This window comes from Rhea americana, unplaced genomic scaffold, assembly GCF_003343005.1.
Source record: "Rhea americana isolate MKP2758 unplaced genomic scaffold, rheAme1 scaffold_83, whole genome shotgun sequence".
Taxonomy (NCBI): Eukaryota; Metazoa; Chordata; class Aves; order Rheiformes; family Rheidae; genus Rhea; species Rhea americana.
Genome location: NW_028187012.1, coordinates 3,173,021 through 3,195,295, shown reverse-complemented (window position 1 = coordinate 3,195,295; position 22,275 = coordinate 3,173,021). Strand labels below are relative to the sequence as shown.

The following is a 22,275-nucleotide window of genomic DNA, read 5'->3' as shown; positions in this document are numbered from 1 at the left end:
TTTTTCTTACAGCCATTTGATGCAACAAACTGTGTGACAGTCGGAATTTGAGGATATCTAAAGAAGGAGGAATATCTGCCCTTCTCTTTCATGCTGCTACCAGCTTTATCAAATGTGGCTAACCTTGGAAAGTTTAATGGGGAAGAAATGAGAAACTGAATAAAAACCCAGAAATTCATATAAGAAAAGAATTCAATGTAGTCATTTCTCCTTTTATTCTAGTTAGTCATAAAATGGGGGAAAGAAAATAACCCTTCCCACCCACTCCCTATCATACATAGGAAAAATTCTGTTCAGCATAGCTACAGTTCCTAGTTTTGAGAAAACATGCTGTTTGTAAATAACAATAACAGTTATTATTGTTATTATAATAAATAGCATTTTATTGCTAAATACAGTGAAAATAATTAACAGCAAGTTAAATTACATTTTTACTATCTTTGGTCCTTATTCACCAGGTACAAAAGTACTAGCACTTGTAGATCCTCTCACTAGCCCAGACAAGCTTGCAGTGCAAAAACCAGGACAAAAAGAAAAACTGGGGTTACTCATCTTCTCACATGGGAGGACCAGCTTTGTTCAGGCCTCCTTTTCCATGTGAGATGAGCTGCACCCTCCTCTCTGAGCCTTCTGGGAAGGGCAGAGTGTCTCTCTGCCACCAAAGGGCTGTGGGTTTGGCAAGGAAAAGTCTGATCTTCTATGGGTGAACAAATGCTGTGCAAGGTCTCGTTGCAGAGTTCCCTGCTGGCCAGCTTAAAAATCCTAACTGGATGATCAGTGTTTCTTGGTCATGTTTATGAACTGAGAGGAGCTTGTTGCTTGCACAGCATGTAGTACAGAGCACTGCCCACCTATAAAAACCAGCTGAGAGAGGGCAGAAGTGTTTATAGAAAACGGGGCCATTATACACTGCCACACTTTGATGGGTCACTAATCCAAGCAAGCCATAAGGAAGATTAAAGTCAGATGACAGTGCGAGGTTTGGCTTGTGGTCATGTGTTTTGTGGAATCAGCAGGGCCAGCTGTCTCTGAGAAGGAGCTGTGGCCATTTTCTGCGCTTATAAACGAGGCTGGAGAAGAAGAAATCTGTAGAAGGAACTATGAGACTACCAAAGCCCTTGAACACAASGAAATCAAGAACCAGGCTTCAGGTTTTCCATTACACAGTCTCATACCCACGTGTGGGCACATAATATAATACATGGTCATGCACTCGTCTTCTACTGAATCTTTGTCTCAGTCCAGGGAATGAGCAGTTACTCAATATTTATGTTTATCATATTCATTCAGCATGTGATCTCAGGTGTCATTTACTGCATGCCTTTCAAGCGCTACCATCAAAAGAGAATTTTATTTTTCTTGGACTTTTCCCTGGCCCTTACATCACTTTGTTTTCTGTTTGTTTTTTTAAACAAACCTGACATTTACTAAAAGCAAGATATCATTATTACCATTTTTATAAGCACAAGAAACCACATTTCAGCAAGAACAAAGTCAAATTTGTCTAGCATATGAGCTAATTTGGGGCCGAGTTGAGTTCTCAGGACTTGACAGCACACTATGTTTGCTGCGTACAGTTCTCATTAGCATCAGCTTCTGTTGCCAGGCCTCAGCATTTCTGCAGATTCGATCAYTACCTCTAAACATGGACATTCCTGAAACAAGAACCTACTGTGCCTACATGTGAAATTTTTCTTTTGAAAGCCCGGGCGAGCTTTGCTTACTGTCATCTCCCACACTCAGCCAGAACCCRTCTATTCGCCTCTATTTCTTGCCCGTTCAGTGACTGCATCACACCGAAGCTGCCATCTTCCTTACTCGGCCAGGGCAGTAAGAGTGATCACTGGAAAAAAAAAATCACTGGAAGGACAACATCTCCACTTTTGGGTCCAGTTTTTAGCTTCAGATAACTGCTGGGAGCAGCAATTTCAGGGGAAATTTCCAACGAAAGGTCTCTCCTTCAAGGTGTAACTGCAGGGGTGCTGAAGTAGAAAACTATCATTTCCCTCTGCCTTTATTTATAACCCTTTCATCTTCCTTCCCTACCCTGCAACTTGTTGCGGTAGCTGTAGAGCCCATCTGGATATGTCTCGCACCCATTAACTTTTCCCAGCTGCTTCTTCAGAGGCTCAGGCTTGGGCTGCCCAGCTAGAGCCAAGATCCGTAATTGAGGGTGGTTTAGAAGGGAATAATGAGACTAATGTAAATGAAACCAAGAAAAAAAAGAAAAATGTTGGCTGAATACAAGGGGAAAAGTTATCACTGTCAGGAAGTTATTAAAATTTGGATTAGACATCCAAGTGAAATGGTAGCAGATCCTCATTTGAGATCCTTGAAACTCTGGTGGACAAAGCAATCATTTTACATGGGYTCCCAGGAGGTGATTTGAACATGTCCTACCAGACCTTTTCCAGTTAAGATTTCCAGGATTATAACTTTTTCTTGTAATGCTTCCAACTGCCTGTATACGCTCTGCTTAACTGCAGTGGTCAAGAAAGGGACATTCACAGCTACTAAGCAGGGGCCTTTCCCACTTATTTGCAATAGCAGTAACGAGTGTACGAAATATTTTACATCTCCTTTCCTTCCCATATATAGCAATTATTTTGTCATTCATCAAATGTATACAAATTCCTTTTCATATGTAAATACACCATTTGCTTCACAGCGCTAGCCAAACAGTTGTGCGGTGCTTTGTCAAGAAGATAATATATTTAATCACCGAGCGCCTTGTTTCCATTGTATTGAACAGGTGTTGTTTAATGGCACAGCCATTGTAATATTATATTCATTTATTAATACGAGTGTAACGAACCTATTGTAGAGACATGAATGTGCTGGTCTCATGGTTGGGGTTAGTGGTTTCCTATGATGTGGTATGTGCAGGATAGTGGCTTAGATTCAGAGCTGCAGAGAAGCAGGAGTTCATTACAGTAAGTCTAACTGATGTGGCTAGTTTTGGCCTTTGCTTACTTTTGAAAAGCTGAGAATACATGAAAGAATTCACTGAAAATGTGCAAGTTATTCAGTGTGGTTAATTCTACATTGGCTTCATTCCCACCTTCTTTCAAGACTATGTGACTAGAGTATGTGACTGTGTTTTCTGAAACAGCAAAAACAATCTGCAACAGATTCAAGTTGCTTTAAGATACACGCAGTCCCTCYAGCCTGATATCCTATTTCATGGAATGACCTGTCTTCAGAAATGATGGAGGAAGTCAGTAGGTGATCAGCTAAAAACTATGCAGCAATGCTTCCTTGGCTAGTATAGTTACAGATGCTTGCTTCTTTATTTATTCACTTTTACACACACTGCCGCATTTTTAAGACTCACAGCTCTGAGCGTTCCCTACTTAGAATTGCAGCTCAGCCAGCTGGCAAGGGGGCTACAACCGCACAGGCAAATCAGGTGAATAAGCGGGGTAAGTTAAGCACCTGATTTTTCTTCCTGCATGAAATCACCCGTTTAGCATCAGCCCTCGGGGGGCCACAACTCACACATGCAGGTACGTGCCTGCAGCGCCCATTTGGCTTATGGAACTCAAGTGCCTACTTCAGCTTGTTTGRACACAAATATCTCGCCTTTTCCTCAAAGTGCTTTATGTTAACTGCGACACCCTACATTATCGAACTCTGTGGGTCATTACCTAGTACATTAGAAGTATTATTGTCTTCYCTTTCGGAAACAGCATCTTTGAATTTCATTGCATGTACTTACGTGACTGTATTAGAGAAAAGCTTAATGGATGCAACTAAGCCATCACCTCTGCACTGTACCCTTTGTTATATGACATATTTTTGCTTTTGTCTTGTTTGGCAAATGAACAATCTCAATCTTGTTGATCTCTACTTGTACAAACGCACTTCCATCCATAATGCTAACTGGCTCTGTCGTAGTACTTTCTATCAGCCAACCTTAAGCACTTTCCTGGCAAACTCAGYGACATTATCCCATTAATGATTTTCATTGCTTCTTTCTGGACTCCGTCAGTACCCGGTATTTTACTTTTAGTGAAAGGTCCGGAAAAGAACAAGGTAGCTARGAAATAAAATATCGCCTAATTCTACAAAATCATTTTCTGCATTCTTCTCTTGATCCTTCGTTAAGTTTTCACAAGAGTTTGATCAAATGCCCTCATGAATAGATACCCAGCTTTTCTTCTTTCTCAGACTGAAAAATATTTTGGCCCCTTTTTCTTCTCACTAACACCAGCTCTGCAACCATCTATCTCCAGTTTCAATTGAATTAGCTCATACTTACACAACTAAGTAAACTAGAGGAGAAACTGATCCACTACCTACTTGCTTTCCAACGTTTTCCCATGGGACTTGAGATCAAGGAGGAAAGAGTTTAATTCAAGCAGGAGTGAGATTACCGTGGCTTTCGAGATTAGTTATGATTTGGACAGAGGGTAAAAGCCCGAGTATGATGATCCCACAGCCCCAGACCTGGGAGCTCAGCACAGAACTGAGGGACAACACTTGGCTCCTACCATTGAGATGTTCACCATAATTGTGGTTTGTGCTATGAAAAATTAGGACTTTACTCTAAACTCCTTTATTTCACTGATTTGCTATCTCTTACTATGTCAGTTGCAACCATCACKTCTTTACTCTCAAACCAGACTCAAYTCTTCATTCTCAAACTTTTTGCTGCATTTAATCCTTTTTACTCCARCAGTTGTACCAGTCTTGTGGTCTCTCATTTCCTTCTCTCTTCCCTATGCACTTGATTTCTTCCATGAAAGCTGATTTTCTGGAGCTGTCTCCCAGACCTAGTACAGGTTGGAGAGGGCAGGGGAATTGTCCAAGCCACACCAGCTTGCATCGCGCTCTAACGCTGACATCTAGCAGCACTGCTCTCATTAAGTTAAAGGCTCCCACCTCTGTCAAGGCCTGATTGACACAGGCACATCCTTGAAACACAGTCTCTTCCCAAAGCGGTTTGTCTGTCTAAACAAACAGGATTGACAATGGCCTTGTCTTGGGCAGGGGGCGATTCGCCTGCTGTWACAGAACAAGATAGCAAGAAAGCTAGGAGCAAAAGCCTCTTGGCTCTGTGTCATTTAGCTATCTTTCTCCTGAATTTACTATTAACCTGAATGAATTTTAYACTCAGTCTGCACAGTAGCCATCAGCCAAGCCTCCTGCAAAATAACCACAGTGACAGACTAGAGGTGCTTGCCAGCAGTTCGGCTACTGTGCTTCCCCGGGAGGAAGTAGACAACTGYTCTCCGGCTCAAATGATTCATTACACATGTTGTTTTATCACCTCTTTTCTTTGTTAATACCTCAACCCTGTCACCTGCAAAGTGAGACCTCAGGACAGATTTTTAAGCATGCCTGTCATGTAAATCAGATTAAAAATCATCCTCTCTAGGGCAAAACGGAGAGCACAGCCCRGTTTATCTACAGGATCAGTCTGCAACTGGGACTTCAAAAGCAGAGAYATCAGGGACTGCTAAATCCATACACCGCTCTGAGCAGACTTTGCTCAAAYATCTTTACTACATAGGCACGAAGGCTAAAATACGTCTGCTTCCTAGCTGAACAGGAAGTGGAGAAGAGCAGTGCTCCAGTCTCTCCAGTGCTTAAGACACCACAGAACTTCTGATAGGGTCCTCCAAACTAACTGTCCTGTGGCACACGAATACAAGGCAGAGCTGGGGGGCTTTTCATTACGTGTCAGAGAGACATAGGAGACCTCAAAGTCAATATTCATATTTTATAGCTTGCCCTTCTACCCACACCAGGAAATTATACCAGTAACCGCAGCAAAAGCTTTTCTTACTTGGTGGAAAACTATTCTGGTGTTGGCACATGAGTAGAGAACACTCTTTTACTGCATGCGGAAATGAAAAGGGGATATGCTTAAACGAACAGAGATCCCTGATGGCTAGAAAAAGGCAACCATATTCTGCTCACAGCTCCATGGCTAGCAATGACATTAGCCTACTTTTCCTGAATTGTCAGCAATGTAGTTATGAGCAAACTTTGACCAGTAATTGTGGTGCATCTTACCTAACTATAAACAGAATTGCTAACGTGCTGATACTCAGTCACAGTTGCATGAAAACAGCAGAGCAGCTAGGGAAGGAAGACGAAGATAGGAAGTTTTTCAGAAACGCTGTTCCCTAAACAATAGAGATTCTCTGTGCAAAAGCCTTCTAATGGGAAGATCGATAGCTTCCACTGTTACTGCAATAACACTATTCTTCATTAATAGAATAAATCTATTAACATTGCACTGCATCATATAAGTGATATTAAAGGCAATGCACCATTTTATGAAAAAATGTCTCCAATTTCATCTCTTGTTCATCCCAAAAGAAATAATGTTATTAAAAAGTACCACAGACTACTTTTTACATTTTTCTCTTTCAAAGATTTATGAAGACTAAAGAGAGCGCAAGTATTTCTGCAGTGAAACTAGAACCTATATGGTAGAGGGAGATGCAGTGATCTCAGATAGTATAATTTTGTCTTCCTGAAAATTCAACTATGCCTGAAGTTATGGGATGTACGTGAGCACAATGCAGCTGTCATATGGTCGCAGGCACAGTGCAAGGGAGAGTTAAGTTGTAGAGGTGCTAAAATGATGTCACTAAACATAGCTATCATTAATTTATTTTTAAAGCTTTAAGACGGAAACATGATCCTACTAGTCAACAGTTATTGGGCCAGCTGGGAGATCCACTGGCAATATAATTCAGGACAGAGACATTCAACACGTTGCATATAAACCTTAAAATAAGCAGAAAGAGGGGCAGGATTCCAGAATTATTTTTAAAAACAATTTCATAACGACCCTCTCTAYCAGTGCTCCATGAGACTTCCAGATAACTGCTAGGGTCTGGCTATCATGATCTCATCTTGAATGCTCATTATGTAATAAACTAAGAAAAAATCTTGTCATCAGGCTGGAAAAAATCTTAGACCCTAGACAGCAAGAGCACTTGCAGCTTATAGATATTAGCTGTTAATTTTTCTTCCACCATCAGCTTCCTAAAACTTCCTCACTGGGGAAAAAAAAAAAAAAAAAAAAAAAAAAAAGAAGAGGGGGGGGGGAAGAGATTTGTTCTTCTTATTTTATTGATTCCCTGTTGATTACTGCCCAGTCACATACAGTGCAGAATGTGACAGAATGAAATCAATGGCATAACAAGAGTTTCCCTGGCTGTACAGCAATGCTACACCTGCCACSTTTAGCATGGAAACTCAGAGCAGGAGGTGTGCTGCATCGACACGCGAAACGAGGCTTGGTAAATGACAGGAYTCCAGAAACAGGACAGCGGAGCAGAATCATTTTTTTGAAACATCTATCACTACCTGAGGCTACTGCGATGATGTATACGAAGACATTACTTTAAAAAAAAATCTGACTTTTTTTTAAGTGATACTAATCATCAGGCTTTGTTTACCCATCCTCAGCCAACCACTCCTCAGACTTTCAGCTAATGAGTTATTATCCTTCTCAAATTATGCAACACTCCCGTAAGAGATTTCATACTACAAATGATCTTTTTTTTCCAGTCATCATATTGCTGTGTGGCCCCAAACTATCAGCTGACCYGCATTAATCCAGGACTTGTGAAAAGTCATTAGGCAACCCAGCAACAGAGCTACAGGAGCTTAGGTTAGTCATTACTGCGCCCCTAGCTGAAGAGACAGCACTAAAATCACATTAGGGAAGAATTTCAGAAAGTTTTACCTACTGTGTGTAAGTAAAGAACCGAGATGAAGTGTCAATTGAAAGTCAGAGAAGTAGCAAGTTATGAAAATAAGATTAGAAGACTTACAGAGGAAAGAGAGAGACTCGGCTGATTAGAGAGAAATTATTCATAAGACCAACTGCTGTAATTTGGAAAAACTCCACGAGCATCCAATYTGATATTACCATATTTAAGCTAAATTCAACTCTCTGAAAGACAATTACTGAAGATGCTAAATCCCTACACTGGGGAACTCACAAGGGGACACTGGCCATGCCTGATACTTAGGACAAAATGCCTGGCGGCTGCACCGTCCTCTCCGCTTCTCTGTTAGTGCCTGGCGGTGGCACGTTCAGAAAGAAACCCGAGCTGCCCTGAATGGCAATGAAGAGCCTTTGTGTTACCATGGCTTGCTTAACTTACGTGTTTCAACGTTATTTTCGCTCCATGCCTTGGCAGCCATGTGATAAAAATCAAAAACGCTCCGTGTGTGTGAAACACGTTACATTAATGTCACATGAGCAGCAGACACAATCCTGTCCCTGAAATAAATGTGCTATCAGGCTAAAGTTTTCTAAAAGCATTCATCATGCTCATTTGGGAAAGACAAATCACTTTGTCTTACTGGAAGACGCAGCGGAAATTTGCTTTGGTAAGCTTGCCTCCCACCCACCTTCCCTTTACTGCTGCCTCCCTATATACAAAATAACCACGGTATCAGCAGCAATTCATACTGCTTTTCTTCCCCCTCCTCTGCCCCAATACCCAGGTTAGTTCATGTCGGAGCGTCTGGCCTCGGGACGACAGCACTTCAGTGCGCAGCGTTATCGGAGCATCATCCTTCCCGTAGGCTCTGACCGGCCTCCAGCTGATGGACAAGTCAAGAAATGAGAGCAGTAAGAAACTGCAAGGATTGTCAGCTGCCAAATCCCAGGCAGGTCAACGCGGCAGTGCAGCCCAGGGAAACGCTGTCTACCTTTAAATTAGCCACTCCGACGTTGGGGCACACTCCAATGCGGCAGCACAGCCCAGCATGCCACCGAGACCGGCTACGGCACGCCACGGCCTTGTGAAGGAGAGCAAAGCAACCGTGGGGCTTTGGGAAGCTGTTTTGTTTGTCACAGCAGCACATAAAATAAGCTATGAGGATGGCAAAAAAGTGCTGGGCTTGAACGGGAATTRTCGTCTTCTAGCAGCGACCTGCAGGTGCCGACGAGCCACCCAAAGCCCTGGGGCTTTGCGGAAGGACAATATCTGGTGCGGCTAGGACAAGTGGTAGGTGACAACTTCTACAGAAAACTACTCAAGGAAGTCTTTGCTGCACCTGGTTGCTGCAAAGTTATTCCGTGCCTTTGAGCAAGTCAGAGCTCTTGAAGAAAGCGTTTCTTCCCTTTGAAGGCAGAATAGTGTTTATTTAGCAGAGTAAACCTCAGAAACACCAGTGACCGCCCTGTGCTTTGAAGCTCACGTACGTCGTCTTACCACGGTCATGCCCTTTCCTTCTTTTGCTATTTTGCATATGAACAAGAAGTTATTCTATGAGCATCAAAATGCCACCTGGTTACTTACAGAGGGCAAGCCTCTGTCCCATCAGCYTTCCTTCCCCAGCAATCACTGCCCAAACCCGTCCCCATTCCCTGCTGCATCCCCAGTACGTACGCGATACGCGCAGGACAGCGTGTGCTGTCTGTGCTGACTGTGTACATCCCCACACAGCTAACCCTGTGGTCTCCCTGCCTTCCCCGCCACACTACCTTTGTGGCTCTTCTTCTAGGCAGAAAGCTGTTTTCACAAATCCAGTCAAAATGTAATTATCCATAATCCCCCTTCCAGTTCAGCTGAAAACTGGGCAAGCTCAGAAGCTGCTTGTGAGCCACAAGCCTCATTTTCTGGTGAAGCCAAGCTACAGAAGAAAGAGGACATTCAAAATGATACTCTGCAAAGACTGTAATTCATTCACATTAACAAATTATTAGATGGTGGCATTATTCCTTTTATACAGCAACACAAAATATTCCATGCAAAAATGGAGGGCTGGTCCCTCATCATAATTGATCTAGGGGTCCTGAATCTGATTATGGGTCTGGGAAGCAAACGAAAATTCTTAATTACAATATTGTAGAGTTTCCTTTACCTATTAAAGCCTACAAAAAGTCGATTAAACAACCTCATCATTTGGATTTATCCTCAACTGCTTTTCAAGATAAGCTCCACTATTTTAACTATTTTAGCTAGTCAGGTAAAAGACTAACTAATCACACACATCTGCTTTTAATTAATGGTAATACTGATGACTCTTCTGACCTACAGTAGATGTAGCATAGTCCTCCTCAGGAACATTCTTGCCTATACAATTCAATCTACTTCCCACAGCCCAGTTCCACTGGGAGGCTCTTTTTGCACTAGTATACACATTTTACATTTTGGTAGTATATACACATCAGATTATACACGTGTAAACTTTCYGTTTAATGTAAGTTGCTCGTTCCATTTGCAGTTGCCATCAAAGTACTTAACCTTGCTTGAAACCTTAGTTTTACACAGCACTGAAGAGCTACCTCAACAATACTGAAGCCTATGCATTTCTGACGACCTGCATCCAGCCATTTTAAGTCAACAAACATGTCTTTCCCCTGACCCTTTTGAGCTTTTGTTCAGAAGTTTGAAGGCTGCTTACTGACAAGTGATTTGTTTCCATTAGAACATGCCTCATTCCAGCCATCCGTGACCATTTTGTACTTAGGGCTTTATAACCAGCACGTCTCAACATTCCTAAAATCCCAGAGAGGATCTGAAAATAGAATAAGAAATGAGCATTTAAATTAAAAGCAACAGCCCTTGCATGAAGCTGCCAGGTTTTTATGGTAGATAGTGTCTTTTTGCCCACCCCCAACTCCTGCTACTCCCCCTCTTCGCAGGGTTGCAAGCCGCATTTTCCATAATATTTTGCAATGCCACCTAGGGTTACATTCACTCTATTTATAGGAGCCTGTTTTAAAGTGAAACAGGTGTCAGATTGAATGAGGCTGTTGTCAGCATACATGTCCTCTTGGGGAGGGGATGGGAGCTTTACKACTTTCTGTACTCGGGGGATTTACAGTTTAATCGCTAATCTCTCTGCGCAGGGTTCAGCGGCAGGAGGGGGAAGAGCAGAAGAGGAGAGGAAGGAAAGGTTAGCTTTGTGCTAAGGCTAACCTTGCAACTTCCCTCTCCCATTGCATGGTCCACACAGCTGGAGCCTTTTGTTTTTTCCCTGTACCRAGGCTGAACTGAGCACTTGAGAAARAGGCCGGTTCGCTTGTCCTCAGGAACGAAACACTGTAAACAGCCATGTAAGGGGCAGCGGTGGGGGAGAAGACTCCCATCCCACCTGCCCCACTCCATCCATCCCACCAGCGACCTCCTCTGGGGCACAAAGACCAACCTCATGCCTCCATGCCTCCCCATCCTGTGGTTTTTACCAGCTAAACAACACAGTCAACGTAGCATTTAGGAGGAGGTGCAATGTGGACCTTTGTGCCGAGTGGTGTAGCAACAGCACCAGAGTAAAGAGGCCCTGACCCACTGAGCTCAGTCAGACCAAGAAGGCAATGAGCATGTGAACGGATTAAGGGTGTGGGGGTGGCATGGAAAATTTAGTGAAAAGCAGAAGTCACAGCTTGTTGCTTGCCTTCACTTTGACTTGCACATTAGCCACGCTTTTTGCCTAGGTAGCAACTCCTAAGCACAAAAGAGGCCAGTAAGACATTTCACACAGGCCGGCAACAGTTCATAAATTCTAATGACTACTAATCATTACCTACACCGAGCTGGAGTTCTCACTACACTGAATTCGCACTTTAGTGGCGCTCCGGTATGTGCCAAGCATACTACAGCAGCAAGCAGAAGAGTTGCTGCTTGCCCAGGAAAACATCCAAACTACAGAAGCTAACTTGACAAACAGAGGGAGGACAAAGATAATGTGATCAAAGTCAGACAGCTGCTCAGAGGAAGCAGAGTGGAACAAAAAAATTCATGGTGGAAGCTGGCTTTTCTTGCTGGGAACATTTAATGCAGAGTCTTTTTTGGCACGCTAGAGAAAGCAGGTCTTTGGGAAGCACTGGAATGAGAAGCTCACAAATGGTATTGAAGTGTAGGGAGAAGTTGGGAGAGATGCCCAGGGTCAATGATAAAAGGCATTGAATGCACCAGGGAGACTGGGAGCAGGGCTGTCACAGCAAAGATGATTCGATAAGGAAGGTCTTCCTAGAAAGGAAAAAAGCTTGCATGTGACAATGATTGAGAGGTGTCTGGACCCATCTGACATCATCAGTATACCAATCCAGCTATTGTCACTGATTTTTTTTTTTAAGCATTCAGGTATGTCCATCAAGGACTAGAACATAAGTCCCACAACACCTAAAAATCACAGAAACATTTAAGAAAAATCACAGAAACATGAAAATCCCACTGCCCAGAAAGCATGCAATGGAAGTCTTGCAGTTACTTAGTTTTCTTTTATTGAACAAGGAAGTAATCTCTAAACATAAAAATGAAAAAGATATCACATAACTTCACGGAAAATATGGTCAGGGGAGGATTATACAAATAGTGCAAAAGTACAAAAAGTCCAAAAGGTTACATTTTCGAAAGGGCTCACCAGCTCCCATTCCTGAAAATGAGCAGCAGATCCCCTGGGTGCCGAGTGCTGTCAGAAACGTAGCCACTTCACTGAAGTGCCTAACCAGGAGCTGAACGGTCTTTGTAATCTGATCCCATCTGGGAGACGTGGCATACCAAATTCTTTGGAAGGAATTAAATCTTATCATTGCCATTCCCAAATTAATAAAATACAGTTGAAAGAGGGGTTTCTATGACATAAATCATTCTGATAATAAATTTACACGCTGCAAAAACAAACAAGCAAACAGAACCCCCAAAGGCCCAAAGCTATTAAATCAGACTGTGCTTGTATTTGGTAGGAGACTTCATTAGAGGCGGTTAGGTAAATCCCTACCTACTTATGAACCCTTGGCACAACTTAATTGGACTTTCCCTGTCCCTAACCTCCATGACTTCTCCTTTCCTATACACATAAAAGAAGCCTGCTAGAGCTGGAGACGTCACRCAGACCTGAGTTTGTCAGCTGCTGCATCATCTCCCAAAGGATGGCGCAACCATCCCTTCTCTTTTGCCGTCCCTGAAGCTGTCATGCMCATGACGAAGTTCTCACTCTTACTCACGTKTTTATAAATATATATATGTATGTATGTACGTATRTATGTGTATARAAGTTCAGYGTTTGCAGTGAGYTTATCTGTAGAAGGTTACAAAGCAGCTGCTCCCCACTGGGAACCCAGCACTCGACCTGGATACACACTGCTCACAAGGCTTTCCGTACGCCTCTGCTAACCTTGCCCCTCTCTCTGGAGCAGCCCAGCTTTGTTAGAGCCCTGCAGTAACGAGACCCACATTTGGGGCTCCACGTTTCTGTCACGTGGAGCTTAGGACGGGCACAAAATTCAGTGGAGTAGGTGCACACGTGACACTCAACGTTCACAATACTCGGCTACGTGAGTAACAAAGCCAGACTTTGTTCTGGCTCGGGTCTTGAATCCAGCTATAACTAAAGAAAACACTCCCCAGGCAAGCTCTGCTACCAGTCCCTAGCGTCCTTCCAGCATCTGTCAGATCTGTCTCTAAGCACATTCCTCTAGCTTGCATTAGAGGAAATAAAGATGACAGTAGCTGTAGGTTTTCCTGCCCTTTTTAAGGACCCTATCCCTAATATTCTTGGCAATTGACCACTCGGTCTAAAACGATCACTGTCTCTATCAGTCTAATTAAACCTTCTATCTGCCGACTACAGCTCTTTGCTTTTGCTCTACTCTCCTACTAGTTGGGTCCACTTTGCATGTATTTTCATATCACAGTTGTTAGAATTATTCCTGCAAAATGCCCTATCCATCCTCAGCATTGCATTTATCTGCGTTCTGTTTTCAGCATGCGCCAGGCCTCGAGGGTCACCAAACCGCGTTTGCAAAGTCCTTGCTGGCTACGGCAGAAGCCTGCTCCCCACTCTTGGCGCTACACGAGTAACGAAAGAGGAAAAGCATCCGCCGTGCAGCGGGATCTTCACGTTCACCTTTCAAAGGACTTGCCACCCTTATGGAGTTAATTTACATTAACATAAATATTCCATTAGTAGAACTGTTTATAACATACTTCTCTCTCAAGAGGCATTCTGCAACATGATTCTTCAACCACTTATGTTTGACTAATGTGTATCACATTTGAATAATATAAAAAGACAACTGAGTTAAGTGATTGAATGCCTGGAGAAAACCAATGTTAATTTCCACTAAAAGCGAAGCACATTCCCTTAATTTTGCAGCTTAATTACTGCTGTATTTGGTTCACAAATAAAAAATGGCTCAAGAAAAAGTTTCCAATGATAGGTTGCTGGAGCTTTCTTTTTTTCCCCCCTGCCATGAATTTCTAAAAAGGATCTTTCACATGCATTATTCCTACTCCTGTAAACCAGACCAAGGCAGGTAATGCTGAATATTTGCCTCCTGATATGTTGTTAATGTAGCTTTAAACCCTTGTGGGAGCTTTGCCTGGGATAGCTTCTCTATCTCAGGCAACTTTAGTACCAAAAAAGCCACCCAAAGAATATGCTCAGGGTAAAACAATGTTCTTCTCCTTGATCTCCTCCTTTAGAAAATCCTCTACTGCGCTCCCTAATTTTTCAGTAGGAGCTTGACAAGTAAACTCTAGAGATGGGCTGAGAACCCTTCGATCTACTCTGCTGCTGGGCTAACATGTTGGCCATATACTTTGACTAACAGCAATACTTGGTTAAGATAAAAAATACACTGTATTTAATATTAATTTCACCCCACTGATATCAAAATAGATTGAGTTAATTTTCCTCCCATGTAGAGGGCAATCTTTTTTWAAAAAAAACATTAAAATGAACAGGAGGCAAAGGAAAGACAGTAAGTAAAGAATATATTAAAATATAAAAACTTAATAAGCCTTCTAGTTTGTGTGTAGAAAACATATCACAGAATTCAGACAAGCTCAGAGCAAACTCGTGGCCAGATTCACAGCCTCCATGAGCAGCACTCCGCCTTTGACTTSAGCAGAAATAGGGCAATTCATTTTATCTGGAATACAGCAGAGTTCTGATGTTTTACATTATTGCTCAGTGGAGCAGTGACCCAGATTTCTATTCCAGGCAGCTGGAAATGTGTCATAAGGGTCACTTAAAGTGTAATTATTCCTGCTTTATCATGGCTATGGAAAGTTAACATGTTTTTTGCTGAACTCCTGTGAAATTTCTGAAACTCAATTGCTAAAAATTTAGTTCTGGAGAGTAGTGTTCGAGCAGTCCGGTGAGGATGCAACAGAAATAGAGAGATTAATTTGAGCCATGGAAAGTGGAAAGCTTTTGTTCTTTCCTTTAACACCCTGATTGTTAATTACTCCTTACTTTGTTTAAGTAATAAAATCTTTGACTCTGCACTAAATAATTTAGAAAAAAAAAAGAACTCTGTAAAACGAGAAGGACAGGAAGAGAAGCTTTCGTTTCAACTCAAGCTTCAGTCACTTTTAAGAACAGAGGGCATGTTTCCCTGAATAAACCATATGATTTCTTATGTGGTCAGTACATCCTGTTTCTCTAGAATCTCATCACCGTGTCTAGAGTGCATGCAGTAAGGGTGGCATTAGAGAACCATCCTCTAATGGACTTTTGCCTTCTAACACGACTTTTTCCCCCTCATGATATACTTACAGCATGTGGYACACTGAGGTGGCTGGCTTGTACTTCTGACTTCTACGGACAGTATATGTCATAGCCTCCTATGGCACGGGCACAAAAATGGGGATGAAGATTACGCCCATTAGGGACGGAGATGGAGGATTCAAGGGCTGCCTYGAAGATCAGTAAATTTAGGTCTCCGTATTTGAGATGAGCACAAAAATTAATTTTAACAAGTTTCCTGTGTGTTTTTTTTTAAGAGGCTCTTTCTTCTCACATGCCAGCTTTGAGGTTGTGATTAATACAGAAGCACAGGCAACTTAGTTACTCTTTGCTCATGCAAGGGTGCATTTGATGCAATCAGACAGCCATGAAACTACTATGCCCATGCAGATACTGTCCACAACTGCACGCAAAAGGAAACCACCTCTTTCATGTGATTAAATAYGAAGAGTTGCTTTCAACTGTAGTTTTTTGCACATGTAAGTAGGAAACTTCTTATCCATTCAGACTTCCAAAAATTCAGTGATTTTTCTTATCTCCAGGTGCCACGCTGATTATTATCTACTGAGTAAGGCAGTGGCTTATTGTCAACAGTTACTGGAAGAAATAGTTATAATCTATCTATCTATCTAGGAATAGTTATGATCAATGTGACTCCTATACAGTACTTTTGTCTCTGGATATATTAATTCCATTTACTACCCAGACCAGTAGAGCTGCTCTTCTGAAGTCCAGCAAGGAATCTAAGYGCATGTTTAATTTTACATATGTGAGCACTTTCATGAAAAGTACTCCTATTTTTGAAGCTAGACAGSTAGTAAAACTCCTCATGTAGATCAGATTTCTTACTGATAAATGAAAGTCTCATTCTCATGTCTAACATTCATTCAAATACCATGGACAATTAAAAACAGTACCTGAATATTTCATGGCACTTCTGCAGACCCCAGATACTGCTAATCTGCTAATTAGGCAATGGATGAACACCGCCTTATCTTGAGATGGCATACATCTGCTCCACATCACACAGAAAACACAGTATCTCTGTTTTAGTGATTATCTCAGTAGTCATAATGTTGGCACAAGAATCGCTAGAAATGAACAAGAGGATGGACAAGGCTACTTGCATAAAACACAGGATGCCACTGAAATCAAATGGGAATTATGATATACTTTAATGGAAATAAAAATTGGGTTTACAARAGGCCCTGTACTTGATTCAGAAAAATGTGGGGCTATAGAGCAGATTGGAGACATTTCTGAAGTGCACTGAAGTAATTTCTGAAGTAATCAGTATAAAACCATTGCGGGGAACTTTCTGTGTTTTTAGGGCAGCCACCGAGGATGTACTTCACATCAGAAAATGTGATGAAATAGCAGAGAGCCGAAGAGAAGAGAAGTGAGGAGACTCTTCACAGCCAGTAGGGAAGCAAGAAGACCTGGTGTACCCTGAACCACACTCCCCCATCCTGGCAAAGCCATCACCAAGTTCCCTGCCACAGCTACTTAGCAGCACCCATCCAATGTCGACAAAAAATAGGTCTGAAAYATATAAATACAAACAACACAAACTACCAATTCTAGCACCTAAACTGTCCTGACATTTAATACCTGTAACCGCATTCAAAATGATAAAATCCAAACAGCTGAAGATTCAGGTACATTTGATCACGTCGATTTATGATGTAGCGCCAGTGGATTTGGGGTGCCTGCCCAGCAGAGGATGCTCAGCACCCATGCCTGATACCTACACAAAGAAYCTGAGCCCCAAATTTCTTCAAATAATGCCCAGAACACGACTTGGTGTTGAGGCTCAGGACACTTCCCCTAAATGGCAAGAAGCAACGCACTGACGCAGAAGCTATGGTAGGCTGAAAGGACTGTACACGTTTGAAACCCCTACATACAAAATCAACATCATCAAAACCGAGGCAGCCCCAGGCAACACGTAAGGAGGAAAAAAAAAAAAAGAAAGAAAAAAAAATAAAAGCAAAGCAGCCACACACAACTCGTGCAGAGTGCTGCCAGTGGTGTCTGGAGTTCCCCACAGCTCTCCCTGCCAGGGGGAACGGYCAGAGCTACCCGCCCTTCCCCTTACACAGTTACACATCAGAAGATATTTTGCCACTGAAGGCCAGGAGAAGCGGAGCCTTCTCCTTTGCAGAATGACCAAAATGCTTCTTTTGAAGAACGGTACCTATGAGAAGACATCACAGAGAAGCAGCTCTCTGCCTAGTGGGCACCCTTCTCTCTTACTTTACAAGGAAAATGTATTCTTAGCGCTCACAGTAGTGCTTTTGCAAAGAAAGGTTATATAAAGTGATATAACACACACACACAGACTCACAAAAAAAGAGACGTGAATGACTCACTGCACTTATGCAAAATAAGTTGCGTAAGCCTGTTTTTCTCTGCTCTTAAAAAAAAAAAAAAACCAAAACAGCGCGCACACACAACCCTAAAAAATGAGTTGAAATTCTTGATTATGAAAGTAAAAAAAGGTTGAATAAAAGCAGAACTCCCTCAGCTTCTCAGGGTCCTTCACGCCCACATCTGGTGTAGTGTTTACCAACTGGGCAAAAATAGAGAGCTGAAACTTAATAGACCCTAACATTTATCGTAGTATTTAAGAATCCATTAAAATAGTAAGCTTCAGAGAACTGCAACTCACTTCAAACAGAATAACCCTGAAAACAGAGAGATCATGAGCTATGTTTTGTAGGGAATTCAGCTGTATTCACTGAAATATTACCCTCTAGGTACATAACAGGGACACGCTAGAAAGCAAGTAACTGGCTGCACTGCTGTTCAACAGGTAACCAAAATAATGCAATCTGAAAAGAACTGAATCTTTTTTAAAAAAAAGAAAAAAGAAAAAATACTTTGAAATTTCCTCTAAACTATTCAATTCATGACATTTTAATTGGTAGCAGGTGACACAATAGGCATTCGGTTTCTTTACATAGGCACAAAATGTGTCTTTCTTACGAAAGGGTAGGGGCAGTCCCTTATCCGCCGCAGAGAGGGAAGACGAGCCGGCTTGCTCCGCCGTACAGCACCATCCGGGAGCCAAGCACCCTCGCCCAGGACCTTGCAAGGTGCCCCCATGCAAGCCTGTTCAACCTCAGATCTGGAGAAGACATGGAGAGCTTGACGCACCAGTTTTGAGAGCTGCCAAACCGTGCCTTCGAGGGGCTAGGCCACAACATTTAGATATATTAATCCCTTAGGTACAGAGCGTGCAACACAAACTCAACCACCTAATAGATTCGCAGAAGCGTGATTCACAATAATTTAAGARAATGTTTCCAAATAACCCTTCTTTTAATTGCTGTGGCAGCACCRCTTTGGTGAATTAATCAAATCTACTCCTGATATGATAATATCGGGCCAGAAAATTGTGTGAGTCAGCTAATCTGCTCTCACAGGATCCTGCTCGCCCCTCGCACGCGCGATGCCTAAGCATATAACATACAAGCAGCATCCTATCGATTAGAAACTGGATCTTCTCACCAGATTGAGTGTCAAATCCAAGCGACTGCCCATACCATTGTTCGTGTTACTCAGCATCAGCAGGCAAGCAGATCGCAGCAGAGCGTTGCCAACTCTATTTTCTGACCCTGAGCAAAGAGGCACAGCAGCAACGCCAGAGCGGCGAGGAGGACTCTGGCAATACCTGGGTCAGAGCAGAATGGTAGAGAAAGATGCCTGGAGAAAGGACAGCAGAGACCAAAAGCGGGAGTTCAGAAGGGACTTTTGCCTGGGGAACAAGAAATCTGAAAGCAGAGGCTGTTTTTTATACTAAAAACCTAAGTATTATATTAAAAAAAAGGGAGGGCATATTTTGAGTTACTAGCTGCAATTCTATCTCAGGATTCTGGTATCCAGGCATGACATTTGCTTTTCAGTTTTTTGACATCAGAAGCAGCCTTTGATGGAATTCTAGTCTCATAATTCAAAGAGCTGCCTGTTTTGTTTTATATAATATATGGACATGAGTCCTGGTGCTATGCCCACTGCCTGTTACTTATTCAACATGACAGACACACAGAAAACAGAATAGAGTATATTTAGAGGAAATAAAAGCCTAGACTCTAAGGCCACAAGCCACAGCTCAATGGTTCTAAAAGATATCTTTAGCAAAGTATTATTTTCTGTGTTGTGGTAAATCAGTATTTTCCATTTGAATAAAAATATTGATTTCTGAGCTACAGAGCTCGAGTTACAGATGATAAAAACCAAACTCCTGCTCTGTGTCACAAGAGGAGTCAAAGCAATGTGGATTTTCAGAGCGCACGCGGGGAGCCAGGCTTCAATTTTAAGCTGTTGCCAGGACGGCGGCTCCAAAATGCAGCTTTCGAGCACATCAGTAACCCAACAGCATGACTGCATTCCTGCTTCAGCCATCAAGACCAACAGCATTCGGGAACCAGCTCTGCTCTGACAGATGTCCGAGGCAGAAGCAGCAGTTCTGCTGCCTTCAAATGTTAATCTCAGTTAATGCTACTGTCACGAAGAGGAGCCACCTCTGCAGACTCTAGGCCTCCCAGGAGACGGTCTCCATTTGCCTCTTGCTTTCCTAAAATCCTTCAAGTTGTAGGGGGGGGGGAAGTCCTGCAAAATGGAAAACATCTCCAGGTTTGGTTTCAGAAAAGAACTCCAAAAATTGCACTCTGTGAGCTGCTGCCTTGCTTTCCCCTCAACGTCAAAACGCTTAAGGTCAGTGCAAGGAGACAAGCTGAGCTGGGGGAAAGTACACTAGGCAGCAGCCACACTGAGATCATGTCTTTGCTAAAGATCAGCAAACCGCTGATAAAAACAGAAATTTCAATAACAAAAACAATGTAAAATGTTCCATTCCAAGAAAACAGATGAGGAACAGTTCCTACTGCTGACTGCTTTAACACGTTTCAGAAACAAGTTGCTGCAGGTATGAGAAATAGTCTAGCCACTGCGGTGGGGAGCTTAAGCGTGGGGTACTCTGCCACCAACAGCAGGTCCAGCATGATATAGTTCAGTCAGCTAAGGCAAAAAATACCTGTGCATTTATGAAATTTGGTTRTGTAATCAAACATAAAATCAGTTTGACTGGTATGAAAACCACCACTGTTGAGAAAGACATATGAAGAGCTGACAGAAACCAYGACACAAATCGAAGGCCTGTCCCTTAATCTTAACTCTGTCAACTCTACCCTTTTAGAAGTCCAAATTAACTCCAAGACATGCAGATGTTTGCAAATATAGCAAAAGGAAGCAGAAGATACAAAATATTCCCAATGCTACAAAGTTTTACACAGGTAGTTAACTTTATGTCCATGGACAGTAAAGATACACACAGTCAGAGCACGCACAAGTCTTTGCCTAACAGGAACTTTTCCTTGCAAGTCTTTTTGCAGCAGGAAYGTTTCTGAATGATTAATATATGCCAGCATATTGTCTTTGCACAAATAATACTATTTCAGTGTATTTGGATTTCCATTGGGCTATTGTCATTCAATAGAGCCCCCAAATTTCCTGTATTCTGTTCTTCAAGCACCACAATGGAGGATAAAAACAAAATGACCAAACAAATTCAGTATTTCAGAAGAAGTCATTCTACTGAMAGCTGCCAAAAATATTTGCTTTGGTTTAAAGGCATAATCCTGGCAAGCGATAAGGAGCTCAAAGGAGACAGGGATGATTATATGTTAGTACTCCATAATGCTTGGACTGATTCTTTGACTTTATTTCTAGAAAGTACAGAATTTATTTTTAAAGAACATACTTACTTTATTTTTAGAAAGTACCGCAACTCCACCCAGCTTCTATTTTAAGGGATAGGCAAAAATCTAAGAAGTCAAGCTAGATTGATTTTATAATTAATTCAAGGTTAACGTAGGGATTTTTTTCCTSTGGGTCCTTCACTAATTCTGAACATTTTTCTGATCCTCTTTCCTAGCAGGAGGAGAAAGAAGGACACTATTGCTTTATCCATTGAGAGAGYACCTGAGTGTGAAGAAGCAAAGGCRACTGAAAAAGGAAAACAAGAATGACCCTGAGCTTTTGTGTTAAATATTTCAGTGTGTCTCTGGACTCAGATGTAGGTTCACTGAAAATGCCAGTCCAAATGCCAGATTATGCGTTGCTGATGAGATGAGGGTGCAATTTATAAAGARATGTTATGCTTACAAGCCCTAGATGTTGGCTGGTCGGTCAGTCAGAAGACCGATATCCTGGTCCTGTGAAAGACCACTCAGTAACTGAAGGAAGTCATGTAGTCGTGACTCTGTCACAGCCACAAGCTTTCTGACCAAGACCCTGGGTGAGGACCGAAAGAAGCAAAGCAGTGTGCAAATCCAGCCATGCTTGGTAAATCGGCTCCAGGTTGAAAAACATCACCGTTGGGTACCTTTTTCCAAAAAGGATAATGATGAGAAGGAAAGCGGTCTTTCAACCCCAGAGGCAAGGCTGTGGCACCCTGGCAGAGCTGCTCAGAAAAGCAGGAACTGCTGCTGCCAAGCTTGGTTTTGATGGAAGATATCAGGCTCAACGATTACACCAGACGAGGCAACATAACATCCAAATGCACTTCCTGTTACTGAGATGGTTGAAAAGCCAGATAGGGAGGTTGTTTTCTTCAGATAAAGGTTGTTTAAAATACGCTTTATGTATTACAGATGAGCATACTTGTGTAGGTACTACTACATTAATTACTGCATATATTAATGCATCTATTAGTGTATACGTAACATATGAATACATGTAGTATGTTCGATGTACTTTATAGGATCACACATCGTTCTTTCCTCGCATCATCACTTCAGCTATACACAC

The 22,275-nt window shown here is 42.2% G+C and overlaps 1 long non-coding RNA gene across 5 annotated transcripts in view; it reads right to left on the bottom strand.

Annotated features, from left to right (window-relative positions):
- The window catches only part of LOC146585295 (uncharacterized), a 79,438-nt gene that overhangs the window by 41,378 nt on the left and 15,785 nt on the right, over window positions 1–22,275 (bottom strand). Inside the window, exon 6 of one of the 5 annotated variants that reach the window (XR_014898028.1) lies at window positions 10,448–10,503. The exons of 3 other annotated variants lie outside the window; for them this stretch is intronic. This is a non-coding gene — a long non-coding RNA (uncharacterized LOC146585295). Of the gene's footprint in view, window positions 1–10,447; window positions 10,504–11,897; window positions 11,958–22,275 lie in introns of those variants that run through there. One more of the 5 variants, XR_014898029.1, reaches the window with a different exon arrangement.